Source organism: Salmo salar, chromosome 01 (genome assembly GCF_965601325.2).
Source record: "Salmo salar chromosome 01, fSalSal1, whole genome shotgun sequence".
NCBI classification, from domain to species: domain Eukaryota; kingdom Metazoa; phylum Chordata; class Actinopteri; order Salmoniformes; family Salmonidae; genus Salmo; species Salmo salar.
The window spans coordinates 91,528,633-91,543,412 of NC_138291.1; the positions used below are offsets into that span (position 1 = coordinate 91,528,633).

The 14,780-nt window shown below is 45.8% G+C and overlaps 1 pseudogene; it reads right to left on the minus strand.

Moving 5' to 3' along the window:
• Positions 1 to 3,008, minus strand: part of LOC106609298 (transformation/transcription domain-associated protein-like) — a 175,880-nt pseudogene extending 172,872 nt beyond the window's left edge.
• Between the last annotated feature and the right edge of the window lie 11,772 nt (positions 3,009 to 14,780).

Consider the following 14,780-nt stretch of genomic DNA (forward strand, 5'->3'; position numbering starts at 1 on the left):
TCAATACCATTTCATATTCTTTGTGGTTGTTTAGTAAAAAGAGTGAGTATGATTGTCTGCAGGAGGAAAATTAACACACACGCACACAGGTGTCTTACCTGGCCAGAGGAGAAACCTGCAGCATCATAGTGTTCATGACGAGGGGGACAATCTCAGACACCAGGTTATTGATTTTCAGTTTGTACATCTGGTACATGAGCACCACTATGATGGGCAGCTCAGCCAGCACCTTGATGGACAGGGACCCCGGGGGATGATGGTGTGCTGGAGGAACAGACAGACACAGACAGATGATCAGGAAAAGACAAGGGCAATGCCAGCCTAAATTCAGGAAGGGTCCAACAGTACAGAACATTCAGAAATAAATATACTGTATGGACCAGACATGATTCTACAACATCCATGATTCAATGATGAATCACATCAACTCTCTGCCTTAGGGAGCACACACACTGCATCGAATGTCGATCTGCCATTCATCTGCTGTTTGTTCACAGTTTGTTCGGTGCTGTGTTTTAGGGACCACACACTGGTGGGTGTCTGACTGACAATATTTTCACGCGATTCTACATGTAGAATAATTTAGCAAATTACGGCTGGCACGCTGAACAGAGCTTCTTTGTACTCTCGGCCGGCAAACGCTACCGGTCTGTCCATGCCTTTTCTACCTGGAAAACTAGCCGTGGTCTGAGATGCTTCGCCAGTGCCACGGTGCTTCTACGCCACCAAGTGGTAATAAGAGGAGTTCCAGAAAGTTGATAGAAGTATCCAGGACAGGTCTACTCACCTTGCGTGTTTCACTGTCCTCCCTGTGTGGTCTTCACCAACACTGAGGTGATCATGCCCACCATCTCAGGAGAAGACACTATGTTCTCAGCTATCACCTGGGGGTTCTCAAAGTACCGAGCCTGGAGGAGGAGAGAGAGAGATCAGAAAGAGTGAGAAAAAGAGACAGGAGGGGCAAGCGAGAGTGAGGGGAGGGGGAATGTGTTAGCAATCAGGATGGGAAAGGTGGCAAAATAGAGGCATGAGAACATGATTCAGAGACCAAACATTTTCCAGTTCCCACAAAGCTCAACAATCCACCTGCTGTTCAGTAGTCTTACCACTACTGTAGGTAGCTCCTTATTGATCTGCTTCACAAAGTCCAGTCAGGGATGAATTTGAATAGAGGATGAAAGCAGACAGTTAATACCATGATCAGAGGAGCACTGCTCAGCATCAAGACATGGGGTCAAACTCAATGAATCTTTGCTCGATTCCTCACATCCTCTCTCCTTGCTTTCTTCTAATAACACATTGAAGAAGTGGGTCTGATGGGAGTGTCCTTGGACCTCCTTTCTCATTCAGTACGTTTGAGGAGGAGACAAGGAGATGCGATGAATCATGGAAAGAGGAATTGAGATAGAGCCGAGGCAAAACACTGGAGACAGGTCTTCTGTTCATCATCAACACAAAGTGAGAGTGGAGTATAGTAAGATCTTAGTTCTCACCTCTTGAGAGATCTGTGGACGGAAGTGCTTGTGCAGTTCAATGATGATACGCAAGTATATCAGAACGTTGTCTTCGCTCGCAATCTGAAAACAAACAATGTGCGATGCAAAGAAAACTCTGAGGTTCAGGTTAGGGACAGATAATTACTTAGGTGTTCATCAGTCGGGTTCCGGTGGATGATCTCCAGCACCAGCTTCCTCAGTTGCTGTTTTAAAGTAATACAAGGTGGCTCGGAGTCTTGTGTATTCAATGTGTGCATGTTTAAATTGCATCTGTGCCTACTCAAATAAACTATTGAAATTATAACATTTCCTCCTACAGTTACAGAAGTCAACAAATGAGAGCACCTGGGGAGTGGGAGTGGAGCTAGGCACTGCAGGACCTGGACTAACCTCCAAATCACCAGAGGAACAGAGGAGAAGTAGGATAAGGGTACCGCTAAAGGCTATACGAACTGGCCGTCTAGCACGTTCAGAACAGAGAGTAAAAGGAGCAGGTTTCTGGGCACGATAGCACCGATTGAAGGCATAGTGTACAGACAAAGGTAAGGTAGGATGTGAGTACATTGGAGGTAAACCTAGGCATTGAGTAATGATGAGAGAGATATCGTCTCTAGAGACGTTTAAACCAGGTGATGTCATCGCATATGTAGGATGGAACAACATGGTTGGTTAAGGCATATTGAGCAGGGCTAGAGGCTCTACAGTGAAATAAGACAGTAATCACTAACCATGACAGTAATGGACGAGGCATATTGATATTAGAGAGAGACATGCGTAGCCAAGTGAACATATGGGTCCAGTGAGTGGTTGGGCTACCTGGGGACACGGCGATTCAGACAGTTAGCAGGCCGATGCTGACAAGCTAACAGTTAGTAGGCCGGGGCTAAACAAGCTAGCAGTTAGCAGACCGGGGCAGGCAAGCTAGCAGTTAGCAGACCAGGGCAAGCAAGCCTGCAGTTAACAGACCGGAGCTAGCAAGTTAGCCTTTGGGGGACGTCGCGATGGGGGTAAGTCTGTTTTTGCCTCTTCGTGCGGTGACGTCGATAGACCAGTTGTGGAATTAGTAGGGTTCCAAGTAGCTCTAGGTACCTAGTAGGCCGCGGTTTGCAGAATGGGCCTTCAGTGGACGTCGCGCCTGAGGGGCCTGTTGGAATCCTCGGGCAGATTATGTCGGTATTCACAGTCATATGAAATCCATAGATTAGGGCTTAATACATTTATTTCAATTGACTGATGTCCTGATATGAACTGTGGACTCAGTAAAATCTTTGAAATTGTTGCATGTTGCGTTTATATTTTTGTTCAGTATTTGAGTAAAATAATTGTGTTGACCATTCCTAAGAAGTGTCTAGCAACATTTCTAATGTGGACCATAAACTCAGTGAGGAAAATTCAATTGTGCTACCTCCACCATGGACAGTGACTTGCAATTAACAACACAACAGCTCGTTGTAATCCGAGGTACATGGTTAAAACACATTGTCACGACTTCCACCGAAGGTGGTTCCTCTCCCTCTTCGGGCGGCGCTCGCGGTCGACTTCGCTGGCCTACTAGCCATCACCGATCCGTTTTTCCTTTTCCGTTTGTTTTGTCTGGGGGTTCTTCACAACTGTTTTCATTTGCCTTGATTTCTGTGTGTATAATTACCCCTGTTGCCTGCCTAGGTTTGTGCGGGATTATTTTCATGTGAGGTTGCCCGTTTAGGTCGTGCCTTATTTGTTTTCGCGTGTATTACAAAATGTGTATAAGTTTAGGAGCGTTGGGTTTTTTCCCTCCTTCCGTGAGTAACTGGTTTCACTGTTGTCAAGGGCATTTATTTTTGGTATTGTACCTGACCTGTATGTTTGTTGCTAGGGGGCAGTATTGACACGGCTGGATAAAAAATGTACCCGATTTAATCTGGTTACTACTCCTGCCCAGTAACTAGAATATGCATATAATTATTGGCTTTGGATAGAAAACACCCTAAAGTTTCTAAAACTGTTTGAATGGTGTCTGTGAGTATAACAGAACTCATATGGCAGGCCAAAACCTGAGAAGATTCCATGTAGGAAGTGGCCTGTCTGACAATTTCTTGCCCTTCTTGATTATCTCTATCCATTACAGAGGATCTCTGCTGTTACGTGACACTTCCTACGGCTCCCATGGGCTCTCAGAAGGCGGCAAAAAGCTGAATCGTGGCTGTGCAGGCTCTGGCTGAAAAAAAGTAGCGCGTTTGGGTAGTGGCTGGTTACAGTACTGTGAGACTCAGGTGCGTGCCCGCGTCGACCCCATGCCTTGTTTTCTTTCGTCTGTTTACCTAAACGCAGATTCCCGGTCTGAATATTATCGCTTTTTTACGAGAAAAATGCCATAAAATTGATTTTAAACAGCGGTTGACATGCTTCGAAGTACGGTAATGGATTATTTAGAAATCTTCTGTCACGAATTCCGCCATGCTCGTGACCCTTATTTACACTTCGGATAGTGTCTTGAACGCACGAACAAAACGCCGCTATTTGGATATAACGATGGAATATTTTGGACCAAACCAACATTTGTTATTGAAGTAGCAGTCCTGGGAGTGCATTCTGACGAAGACAACAAAGGTAATCAAACTTTTGTAATAGTAAATTGGAGTTTGGTCAGGGCTAAACTTGGTGGGTGTCTAAATAGCTAGCCGTGATGGCTGGGCTATGTACTCAGAATATTGCAAAATGTACTTTCACCGAAAAGCTATTTTAAAATTGGACACCTCGATTGCACAAAGGAGTTCTGTATCTATAATTCTTAAAATAATTGTTATGTTTTTTGTGAACGTTTATCGTGAGTAATTTAGTAAATTCCCCGGAGGTTTGCGGGTGGTATGCTAGTTCTGAACGTCACATGCTAATGTAAAAAGCTGGTTTTTGATATAAATATGAACTTGATTGAACAAAACATGCATGTATTGTATAACATAATGTCCTAGGTGTGTCATCTGATGAAGATCATCAAAGGTTAGTGCTGCATTTCGCTGTCTTCTGAGTTTTTGTGACATTATATGCTAGCTTGAAAAATGGGTGTCTGATTATTTCTGTCTGGGTACTCTGCTGACATAACCTAATGTTTTGCTTTCGTTGTAAAGCCTTTTTGAAATCGGACAGTGTGGTTAGATTAACGAGAGTCTTGTCTTTAAAATGCTGTAAAATAGTCATATGTTTGAGAAATTGAAGTAATAGCATTTCTAAGGTATTTGAAAATCGCGCCACGGGATTACACTGGCTGTTGCGTAGGTGGGACGAATTCGTCCCACCTAGCCCAGAGAGGTTAACCTCTTACATCTAGACGTTTCGCTAGCGGAACACCTGCTCCAATATCCAATGATGGGCGTGGCGCGAAATACAAACTCCTCTAAAATCCGAAAACTTCCATTTTTCAAACATTTTACAGCATTTTAAAGACAAGACTCTCGTTAAACTAACCACACTATCCGATTTCAAAAAGGCTTTACAGCGAAAGCAAAACATTACATTATGTCAGCAGAGTACCCAGCCAGAAATAATCAGACACCCATTTTTCAAGCTAGCATATAATGTCACAAAAAACAAAACCACAGCTAAATGCAGCACTAACCTTTGATGATCTTCATCAGATGATACTCCTAGGACATTATGTTATACAATACATACATGTTTTGTTCAATCAAGTTCATATTTATATCAAAAACCAGCTTTTTTACATTAGCGTGTGACGTTCAGAACTAGCATACCCCCCGCAAACATCCGGTGAATTTACTATATTACTCACGATAAACGTTCACAAAAAACATAACAATTATTTTAAGAATTATAGATACAGAACTCCTCTATGCACTCGATATGTCCGATTTTAAAATAGCTTTTCGGTGAAAGCACATTTTGCAATATTCTCAGTAGATAGCCCAGCCATCACGGCTAGCCATTTAGACACCCACCAAGTTTAGCCCTGACCAAACTCCGATTTACTATTACAAAAGTTTGATTACCTTTGTTGTCTTCGTCAGAATGCACTCCCAGGACTTCTACTTCAATAACAAATGTTGGTTTGGTCCAAAATAATCCATCGTTATATCCAAATAGCGGCGTTTTGTTCGTGCGTTCAAGACACTATCTGAAGTGTAAATAAGGGTCACGAGCATGGCGCAATTCGTGACAAAAGATTTCTAAATATTCCATTACCGTACTTCGAAGCATGTCAACCGCTGTTTAAAATCAATTTTTATGCAATTTTTCTCGTAAAACAGCGCTAATATTCCGACCGGGAATCTGCGTTTAGGTAAACAGAGGAAAGAAAACAAAGCATTCGGTCGACGCGGGCACGCGCCTGAGTCTCACAGTACTGTAACCAGCCACTACCCAAACGCGCTACTTTGTTTCAACCAGAGCCTGCAAAGCCACGATTCAGCTTTTTGCCGCCTTCTGAGAGCCTATGGGAGCCGTAGGAAGTGTCACGTTATAGCAGAGATCCTCAGTCTTCAATAAACAGAGGCAAGAAGAACGACACCTTGTCAGACAGGCCACTTCCTGCATGAAATCTTCTCAGGTTTTTGCCTGCCATATGAGTTCTGTTATACTCACAGACACCATTCAAACAGTTTTAGAAACTTTGGAGTGTTTTCTATCCAAAGCTAATAATTATTTGCATATTCTAGTTTCTGGGCAGGAGTAATAATCAGATTAAATCGGGTACGTTTTTTATTCGGCTGTGAAAATACTGCCCCCTATCCATAACAGGTTAATTAACAACCCTCCAGACGAGCTTCAATGCCATACAACTCTCCTTCCGTGGCCTCCAACTGCTTCTAAATACAAGTAAAACTAAATGCATGCTCTTCAACCGATCACTGCCTGCACCTGCCCGCCTGTCCTGCATCACTACTCTGGACGGTTCTGACTTAGAATATGTGGACAACTACAAATACCTAGGTGTCTGGTTAGACTGTAAAATCTCCTTCCAGACTCACATCAAACATCTCCAATCCAAAGTTAAATCAAGAATTGGCTTCCTATTTCGCAACAAAGCATCCTTCACTCATGCTGCCAAACATACCCTCGTAAAACTGACCATCCTACCGATCCTCGACTTTGGCGATGTCATTTACAAAATAGCCTCCAATACCCTACTCAACAAACTGGATGCAGTCTATCACAGTACCATCCGTTTTGTCACCAAAGCCCCATATACTACCCACCACTGCGACCTGTACGTTCTCGTTGGCTGGCCTTCGCTTCATAATCGTCGCCAAACCCACTGGCTCCAGGTCATCTTCAAGACCCTGCTAGGTAAAGTCCCCCCTTATCTCCGCTCACTGGTCACCATAGCAGCACCCACCTGTAGCACGCGCTCCAGCAGGTATATCTCTCTGGTCACCCCCAAAGCCAATTCCTCCTTTGGCCGTTTCTCTTTCCAGTTCTCTGCTGCCAATGACTGGAACGAACTACAAAATCTCTGAAACTGGAAACACTTATCTCCCTCACTAGCTTTAAGCTTGCGTCCCACCCTAGTCAACAGCCAGTGGAATCGCATCGCGCAAAATACAAATACCTCTATATGTTATAACTTCAATTTCTCAAACATATGACTATTTTACACCATTTTATAGATACACCTCTCCTGAATCGAACCATGTTGTCCGATTTCAAAAAGGCTTTACAGCAAAAGCAAAACATTAGATAATGTTAGGAGAGTACCCTGCCAAAAAAAATCACACTGCCATTTTCAAAGCAACTAGCATGCATCACAAATACCCAAAACACAGCTAAATGCAGCACTAACCTTTGACAATCTTCATCCGATGACACTCCTAGGACATCATGTTACACAATACATGCATTTTGTTCGATAAAGTTCATATTTATATATAAAAACAGCATTTTACATCGGCGCGTGACGTTCAGAAAATATTTTCCCTCAAATGCTTCCGGTGGATCAGCGCTACAATTTACAAAATTACTATTCGAAAACATTGTTAAAATGTAATATTGTCATTCAAAGAATTATAGATTAACATCTCGTGAATGCAACCGCATTGCCAGATTTAAAAATAACTTTACTGGGAAATCACACTTTGCAATAAACGACGTGGTATGCTCAGAAAAATAGGCTAGGCGATACATGTTAGCGCCATCTTGGAACAATCTAAAATCAAATATACTATTGTAAATATTCCCTTACCTTTGATTATCTTCATCAGAAGGCACTTCCAGAAATCCCAGGTCCACAATAAATGTAGTTTTGTTCGAAAAAGTTAATAATTTATGTCCCAATAGTTCCTTCTTGTTAGCGCGTTCCGAAGGCTACTCATAATGTACTGAAGTGCGCGGGACTTGTCGTCACGAATGTGCAAAAAATATATATTTACGTTCGTTCAAACATGTCAAACGTTGTATAACATAAATCTTTAGGGCCTTTTTCAACCAGAGCTTCAATAATATTCAAGGTGGACGATTGCATTGTCTTACTAAACGTTTCGGAACAAAAGGGATCCCATGGGCGCCGGTGTCATAGTAGTAATGGCCCTCCCCCTGTGACCAACTTCCCAAGCCACTCTTTGGGTAAGTTTCTACCATAGAAGACTCAAACCACTTTGTAAAGACTGTTGACATCTAGTGGAAGCCTTAGGAAGTGCTAAATGATTAATAAGTCCCTGTGTGTTTCAATGGCAAAGGCTTGAAAGTGATTCCACACATCAGATTTCCACTTCCTGTTAGGATTTGTCTCAGGGTTTTGACTGCCATATGAGTTCTATTATACTCACAGACACCATTCAAACAGTTTTAGAAACTTTAGAGTGTTTTCTATCCAAATCTACTAATTATATGCATATTCTAGTTACTGGGCAGGAGTAGTAACCAGATTAAATCGGTATGTTTTTTATCCGGCCGTGCAAATACTGCCCCCTATCCCCAACAGGTTAAGCACCAGCTGTCAGAGCAGCTCACAGATCACTGCACCTGTACATAGCCCATCTATAATTTAGCCCAAACAACTACCTCTTCCCCTACTGTATTTATTTATTTTATTTATTTTATTTTGCTCCTTTACACCCCATTATCTCTATTTCTACTTTGCACTTTCTTCTACTGCAAATCTACCATTCCAGTGTTTTACTTGCTATATTGTATTTACTTTGCCACCATGGACTTTTTTTTGCCTTTACCTCCCTTATCTCACCTCATTTTCTCACATTGTACATAGACTTATTTTTCTACTGTATTATTGACTGTATATTTGTTTTACTCCATGTGTAACTCTGTGTTGTTGTATGTTGTCGAACTGCTTTGCTTTATCTTGGCCAGGTCGCAATTGTAAATGAGAACTTGTTCTCAACTTGCCTACCTGGTTAAATAAAGGTGAAATAAATAAATAAATAAATAGACCAGGTTCCCAGAATACTAAGGCAGACGCACTGTCCCGACTGTATGATACGGAGGAGTGGTCCATCAATCCTACTCCCATACTTCCAGCCTCTTGTCTGGTGGCACCGGTGAGGTGGGAGGTGGACGCGGACATCAAGCGGGCGTTGCGTGTAGAGCCTACTCCACCACAGTGTCCAGCTGGACAGGTGTACGTTCCGCTTGAGGTTAGTGACTGGTTGATCTGGTGGGCTCACACGTCCCCCTCCTCTGGTCATCCGGTCATTGGTAGGACGGTGCGATGTCTTAGTGGGAAGTACTGGTGGTCCATTTTGGCCAAGGACATGAGGGTTTATGTTTCCTCCTGCTCGGTGTGCACTCAGTGCAAGGCTCCCAGGCACCTGCCCAGAGGGAAGTTACAACCCCTTCCCGTTCCACAGTGGCCGTGGTCACACCTGTCGGTGGACTTCCTGACCGATCTGCCTCCGTCACAGGGCAACACCACGATCCTGGTCGTTGTGGATCAGTTTTCTAAGTCCTGTCGCCTCCTCACTTTGCCCGGTGTCCCTACGGCCCTACAGACTGCGGAGGCCCTGTTTACTCACATCTTCCGGCACTACGGGGTGCCTGAGGACATAGTTTCTGATTGGGGTCCCCAGTTCACGTCCAGGGTGTGGAAGGCGTTCAAGGAACGTCTGGGGGTCTCGGTCAGCCTTACCTCGGGTATTCACCCCGAGAGTAATGGGCAGGTGGAGAGAGTGAACCAGGATGTGGGTAGGTTTCTGCGGTCGTATTGCCAGGACCGGCCAGGGGAGTGGGCGAAGTTCATCCCCTGGGCAGAGATGGCCCAGAACTCACTCCGCCACTCCTCTACGAACCTGTCGCCCTTCCAGTGCGTGTTGGGTTATCAGCTGGTCCTGGTACCATGGAATCAGAGCCAGACCGAGGGTCCTGTGGTGGACGATTGGGTGAGGCGCTCGAGGGAGACTTTGGAGGCCGCCCACGGGTACCTTAAATGGGCCGAAGGGCGGCAGAAGGCAAGCGCTGACCACCACCGCAGCGAGTTCCCGGTGTTCGCACCGGGGGACCGGGTCTGGCTCTCGACCCGAAATCTGCCCCTCCACCTGCCCTGCCAGAAGCTGGGTCCGCGGTTTGTGGGGCCATTTAAAGTCCTGAGGAGAATAAACGAGGTGTGTTATAGGTTACAGCTCCCCCCTTATTACCGTATTAACCCCTCGTTTCATGTGTCTCTCCTCAGGCGGGTGGTGGCTGGTCCGCCTCAAGAAACTGAGGCGCGGGAGGTCCCTCCGCCCCCCCCGGACATCGAGGGGGCCTCGGCGTATGCAGTTCGGTCCATACTGTACTCGAGGCGTCGGGTGAGGGGCCTTCAGTACCTCGTGGATTGGGAGGGGTATGGCCCGGAGGAGAGATGCTGGGTGCCAGTGGAGGACGTATTAGACCCATCTATGCTGAGGGAGTTTCACCGCCTCCATCCGGATCGCCCTGCACCTCGTCCTCCGGGTCGTCCTCGAGGCCGGCGTCGGTGCGCTGCGGGAGCCGCGCATCAGGGGGGGGGGGGTACTGTCACGACTTCCACCGAAGGTGGTTCCTCTCCCTGTTCGGGCGGCGCTCTGCGGTCTACTAATGTACATGTCCTTTTGCTCAGTTGTGCACCGGGGCCTCCCACTCCTCTTTCTATTCTGGTTAGAGCCAGTTTGCGCTGTTCTGTGAAGGGAGTAGTACACAGCGTTGTACGAGATCTTCAGTTTCTTGGCAATTTCTGGCATGGAATAGCAGTTATTTCTCAGAACAAGTATAGACTGACGACTTTCAGAAGAAAGTCTTTGTTTCTGGCCATTTTGAGCCTGTAATCGAACCCACAAATGCTGATGCTCACGATACTCAACTAGTCTAAAAAAGGCCAGTTGTATTGCACCTTTAATCAGAACAACAGTTTTCAGCTGTGCTAACATAATTGCAAAAGGGTTTTCTAATGATCAATTAGTCTTTTAAAATGATCAACTTGGATTAGCTAACACAACATGCCATTGGAACATAGGAGTGATGGTTGCTGATAATGGGCCTCTGTACCCTATGTATATATTCCATAAAAAATCTGCCGTTTCAGGCTACAATAGTCATTTACAACATTGACAATGTCTACACTGTATTTGTTATCAATTTGATGTTACTATAATGGACCATTTTTATTTTTTTAAACAAGGACATTTCTAAGTGTCCCCAAACTTTTGAACTGAAGTGTATACCTAACAAATTGACTAACAATCAACTCCAAAACTTGGTCGTAACCGTAGAAAGCACTGTCAAGCAGTGTTTTTTTTATATATAATTTTATACAGGTTTTTCTCAATGAGATAAAATAAATGTTTCAAAAGAGACCGGGTCCAAGAGCAGCAGGGGGAACAAAGTTTCAGACAAAAAAACGTACATACACTAACGCAACGTTGAACAAAACTATTGACAAACATACAGTACAACAATGACATATTATGTAAAGAAACAGGACTCAGAGTTGACTCAGACTCCATTAGTAGTGACTTTGTTTTCAGAAAATCTCTTCCTTTTGCATTATTGAACATACTACTAAAAACGGTTGGACCACAGCTTTTAGCACGACTAAGGGACTCGTGACTCGAGTATGAGGAACTCGAGGTTTACTGGACTCTACATTTACCTTTAGTTATTTATTTAACCTTTATTTAACTAGGCAAGTCAGTTAATAACAAATTCTTATTTACAATGACGGCCTACATCACTGCTGTCAAGTCATGGGGATTTGCACAGTGTATTTGTTCTTGTTCAGTATGAAATTACTAAGAAATATTCAGACAATGTAGCCCTACAAACACCAAAAAACACTTGTGTGTCAGTGTAAATAATGATTTTTTATTTTACAGATGTCTAAGTCCAGTAACGCCACTTACTCCAGCATGAACATGGAACTGCAGCCACAACAGGACATCCCTGATATCAGTAGTGATATCTATGTGTCCAGTTCAAAGAAAGAAGAGGTCCAACCCCTTCTACAGCACGGGACCAGATCTCTCGCCAACTCCTACCATAGCTAGTCTTTGATTTGAGCTTTGTGTTGGACTGATTCAAGTCAAATGTTAATAGTTTGCTAACAATGTATAGTTTGAGATGAATATATGTCACCAGTAACATTGAACTATAAATTGTCAGTGATGTAATACCGATGTAGATTACATTCCTCTGTCTGTATGGATTTTATACTTACACTATTTTGCCTTCGATGATCTCATCCTCAGACCCAGCCAAAAGCCTGTCCTCGAAAACTAAATATCCATAGCAATTAACCTAATTCGTTTTTATCACTTTACACATTTATTTTGGGATCCACCCCTGTAAACGGCTGAAAGTGGAGGAGAGATTGACTTCATCACTACTTTTATTTATGAGAGGTATTGACATGTTGAATGCATCGAGCTGTCTGTCTTCCGCTACAAGACCATGGTGATTGCCTACGGAGCTGTGAAGGGAACGGCACCTCCATACCTTCAGGCTCTGATCAGGCCGTACACCCAAACAAGGGCACTGCGTTCATCCACCTCTGGCCTGCTGGCCCCCCTACCTCTGAGGAAGCACAGTTCCCGCTCAGCCCAGTCAAAACTGTTCGCTGCTCTGACACCCCAATGGTGGAACAAGCTCCCTCACGACGCCAGGACAGCGGAGTCAATCACCACCTTCCGGAGACACCTGAAACCCCACCTCTTTAAGGAATACCTAGGATAGGATAAAGTAATCCTTCTAACCCCCCCCCCCCCCTTAAAAGAGTTAGATGCACTATTGTAAAGTGGTTGTTCCACTGGATATCATAAGATGAATGCACCAATTTGTAAGTCGCTCTGGATAAGAGCGTCTGCTAAATGACTTAAATGTAATGTAAATGTAAAATACTGACATACAGCTCGGACACCCATGCATACCCCACAAGACATGCCACAAGAGGTCTCTTCACAGTTCCCAAGTCCAGAACAGACCATGGGAGGCACACAGTACTACATTGTCACGCCCTGACCTGAGAGAGAGGGTTTGTTTCTCTATGTGGTTAGGTCAGGGTGTGGGGTGGGCATTCTATGTGTTATTTTCTATGTTTTGGCCGGGTATGGTTTCCAATCAGAGGCAGGTGTCTATCGTTGTCTCTGATTGGAAGCCATACTTAGGCAGCCTTTTTCCACCTGTGTTTGTGGGATCATGATTTTGTACTGCTCGTATTTAGCCTGCAAGATGTGACGGTCATTTGTATTTGTTTATTATTTTGTTTAAGTGTTCCGATTTAAAATAAAGATGAACACTCACCACGCTGCACCTTGGTCTAATCCTTTGGACGAACGTTACAGAAGATCCCACCACCAAAGGACCAAGCAGCGTGGGCCGATGGACGGGACATGGGAGGACATCCTGGATGGCAAAAAATCCTGGACGTGGGAAGAGATCCAGGCCGGAAGGGATCACCTTCCATGGGAACAGGTGGAAGCAGCGAGGGAGGTACAGCGACATGATCAACAGGCAAGGCAACAACGGAGGCCCGAGAGGCAGCGCCAAAACAAATTTGGGGGGGGGCACACGGGTAGATTGGCAAAGGCGGGTTTAAGACCTGAGCCAACTCCCCGTGCTTACCGTGTTATGCGGTGATACGCACTGTGTCGCCAGTGCATACTCACAGCCCGGTGCGCTCGGTGCAAGCTCCTCACCGTTGCCGTGCTACAGTTGGCCGACAGTCAGGAAGAAGTGCGCCGGCTCAGCGTATCTGGCCTCCAGTGCGTCTCTATGGCCCAGGTTATCCTGCACCTGCTCTACGCACGGTACCCCTCATTCACCAGCACAGCCCAGTTCGTCCTGTACCAGCGCTCCGCCCTTGCCGGGCGATAGTCAACATCGAGCCAGGACGGGTTGTGCCAGCCCTAAGCGCCAGACCTCCAGTGCACCTCCAAGGCCCAGTGTACCCTGTGCCTGCTTCGCGCACTCTCCCTCCAGTGCACCACCATAGCCCAATACGTCCTGTACCAGCGTTCCACCCTTGCCAGGCGATAGTCAACATCAAGCCAGGATGGGTTGTGCCAGCCCTAAGCGCCAGACCTCCAGTGCGCCTCCAAGGCCCAGTGTACCCTGTGCCTGCATCGCGCACTCTCCCTACAGTGCGCCACCATAGCCAAGTACGTCCTGTGCCTGCTTTGAACATGCGGTCCTCAGTGCATCTCTCCAGTCTGGTGAGACCGGTTCCAGCTCCCCATAGGAAGCCTCCAGTGATGATCAATGGTCCGAAGCCTCCAGTGATGATCAATGGTCCGGAGCCTCCAGTGATAATCCATGGCACGAAGCCTCCAGTGATGATCAAGGGTCCGAAGCCTCCAGTGATAATCCATGGCACGAAGCCTCCAGTAATGATCCATGGCCCAGAGCCTGTAGTTATAATCCATGGCATGATGCCTCCAGTGATGATCAATGGCCTGGAGCCTGTAGGGATGATCCATGGCACAAAGCCTCCAGTGATGATCCATGGCCCGGAGCCTGTAGGGATGATCCATGGCACAAAGCCTCCAGTGATAATCCATGGCCCGGAGCCTCCAGTGATGATCCATGGCACAAAGCCTCCAGTGATGATCCATGGCGTGGAACCAGTAGTGATGATCCATGGCACGGAGCCTGCAGCGCAGGTCCCCGGTCCGGAACCTACAGAGACGCTCTCCAGTACGAAGCATCCAGCAACGCTCTCCAGTCAGGAGCCTCCAGCGACGCTCCTCAGCCCGGAGCCTCCAGCGACGCTCCCCAGTCCGGAGCCTCCAGCGACGCTCCTCAGTCCGGAGCCTTCAGCGACGGTCTGCAGCCCGGAGTCTTCAGCGACGGTCTGCAGCCCGGAGACTTCAGAGCCGCCGCAAAGTATAG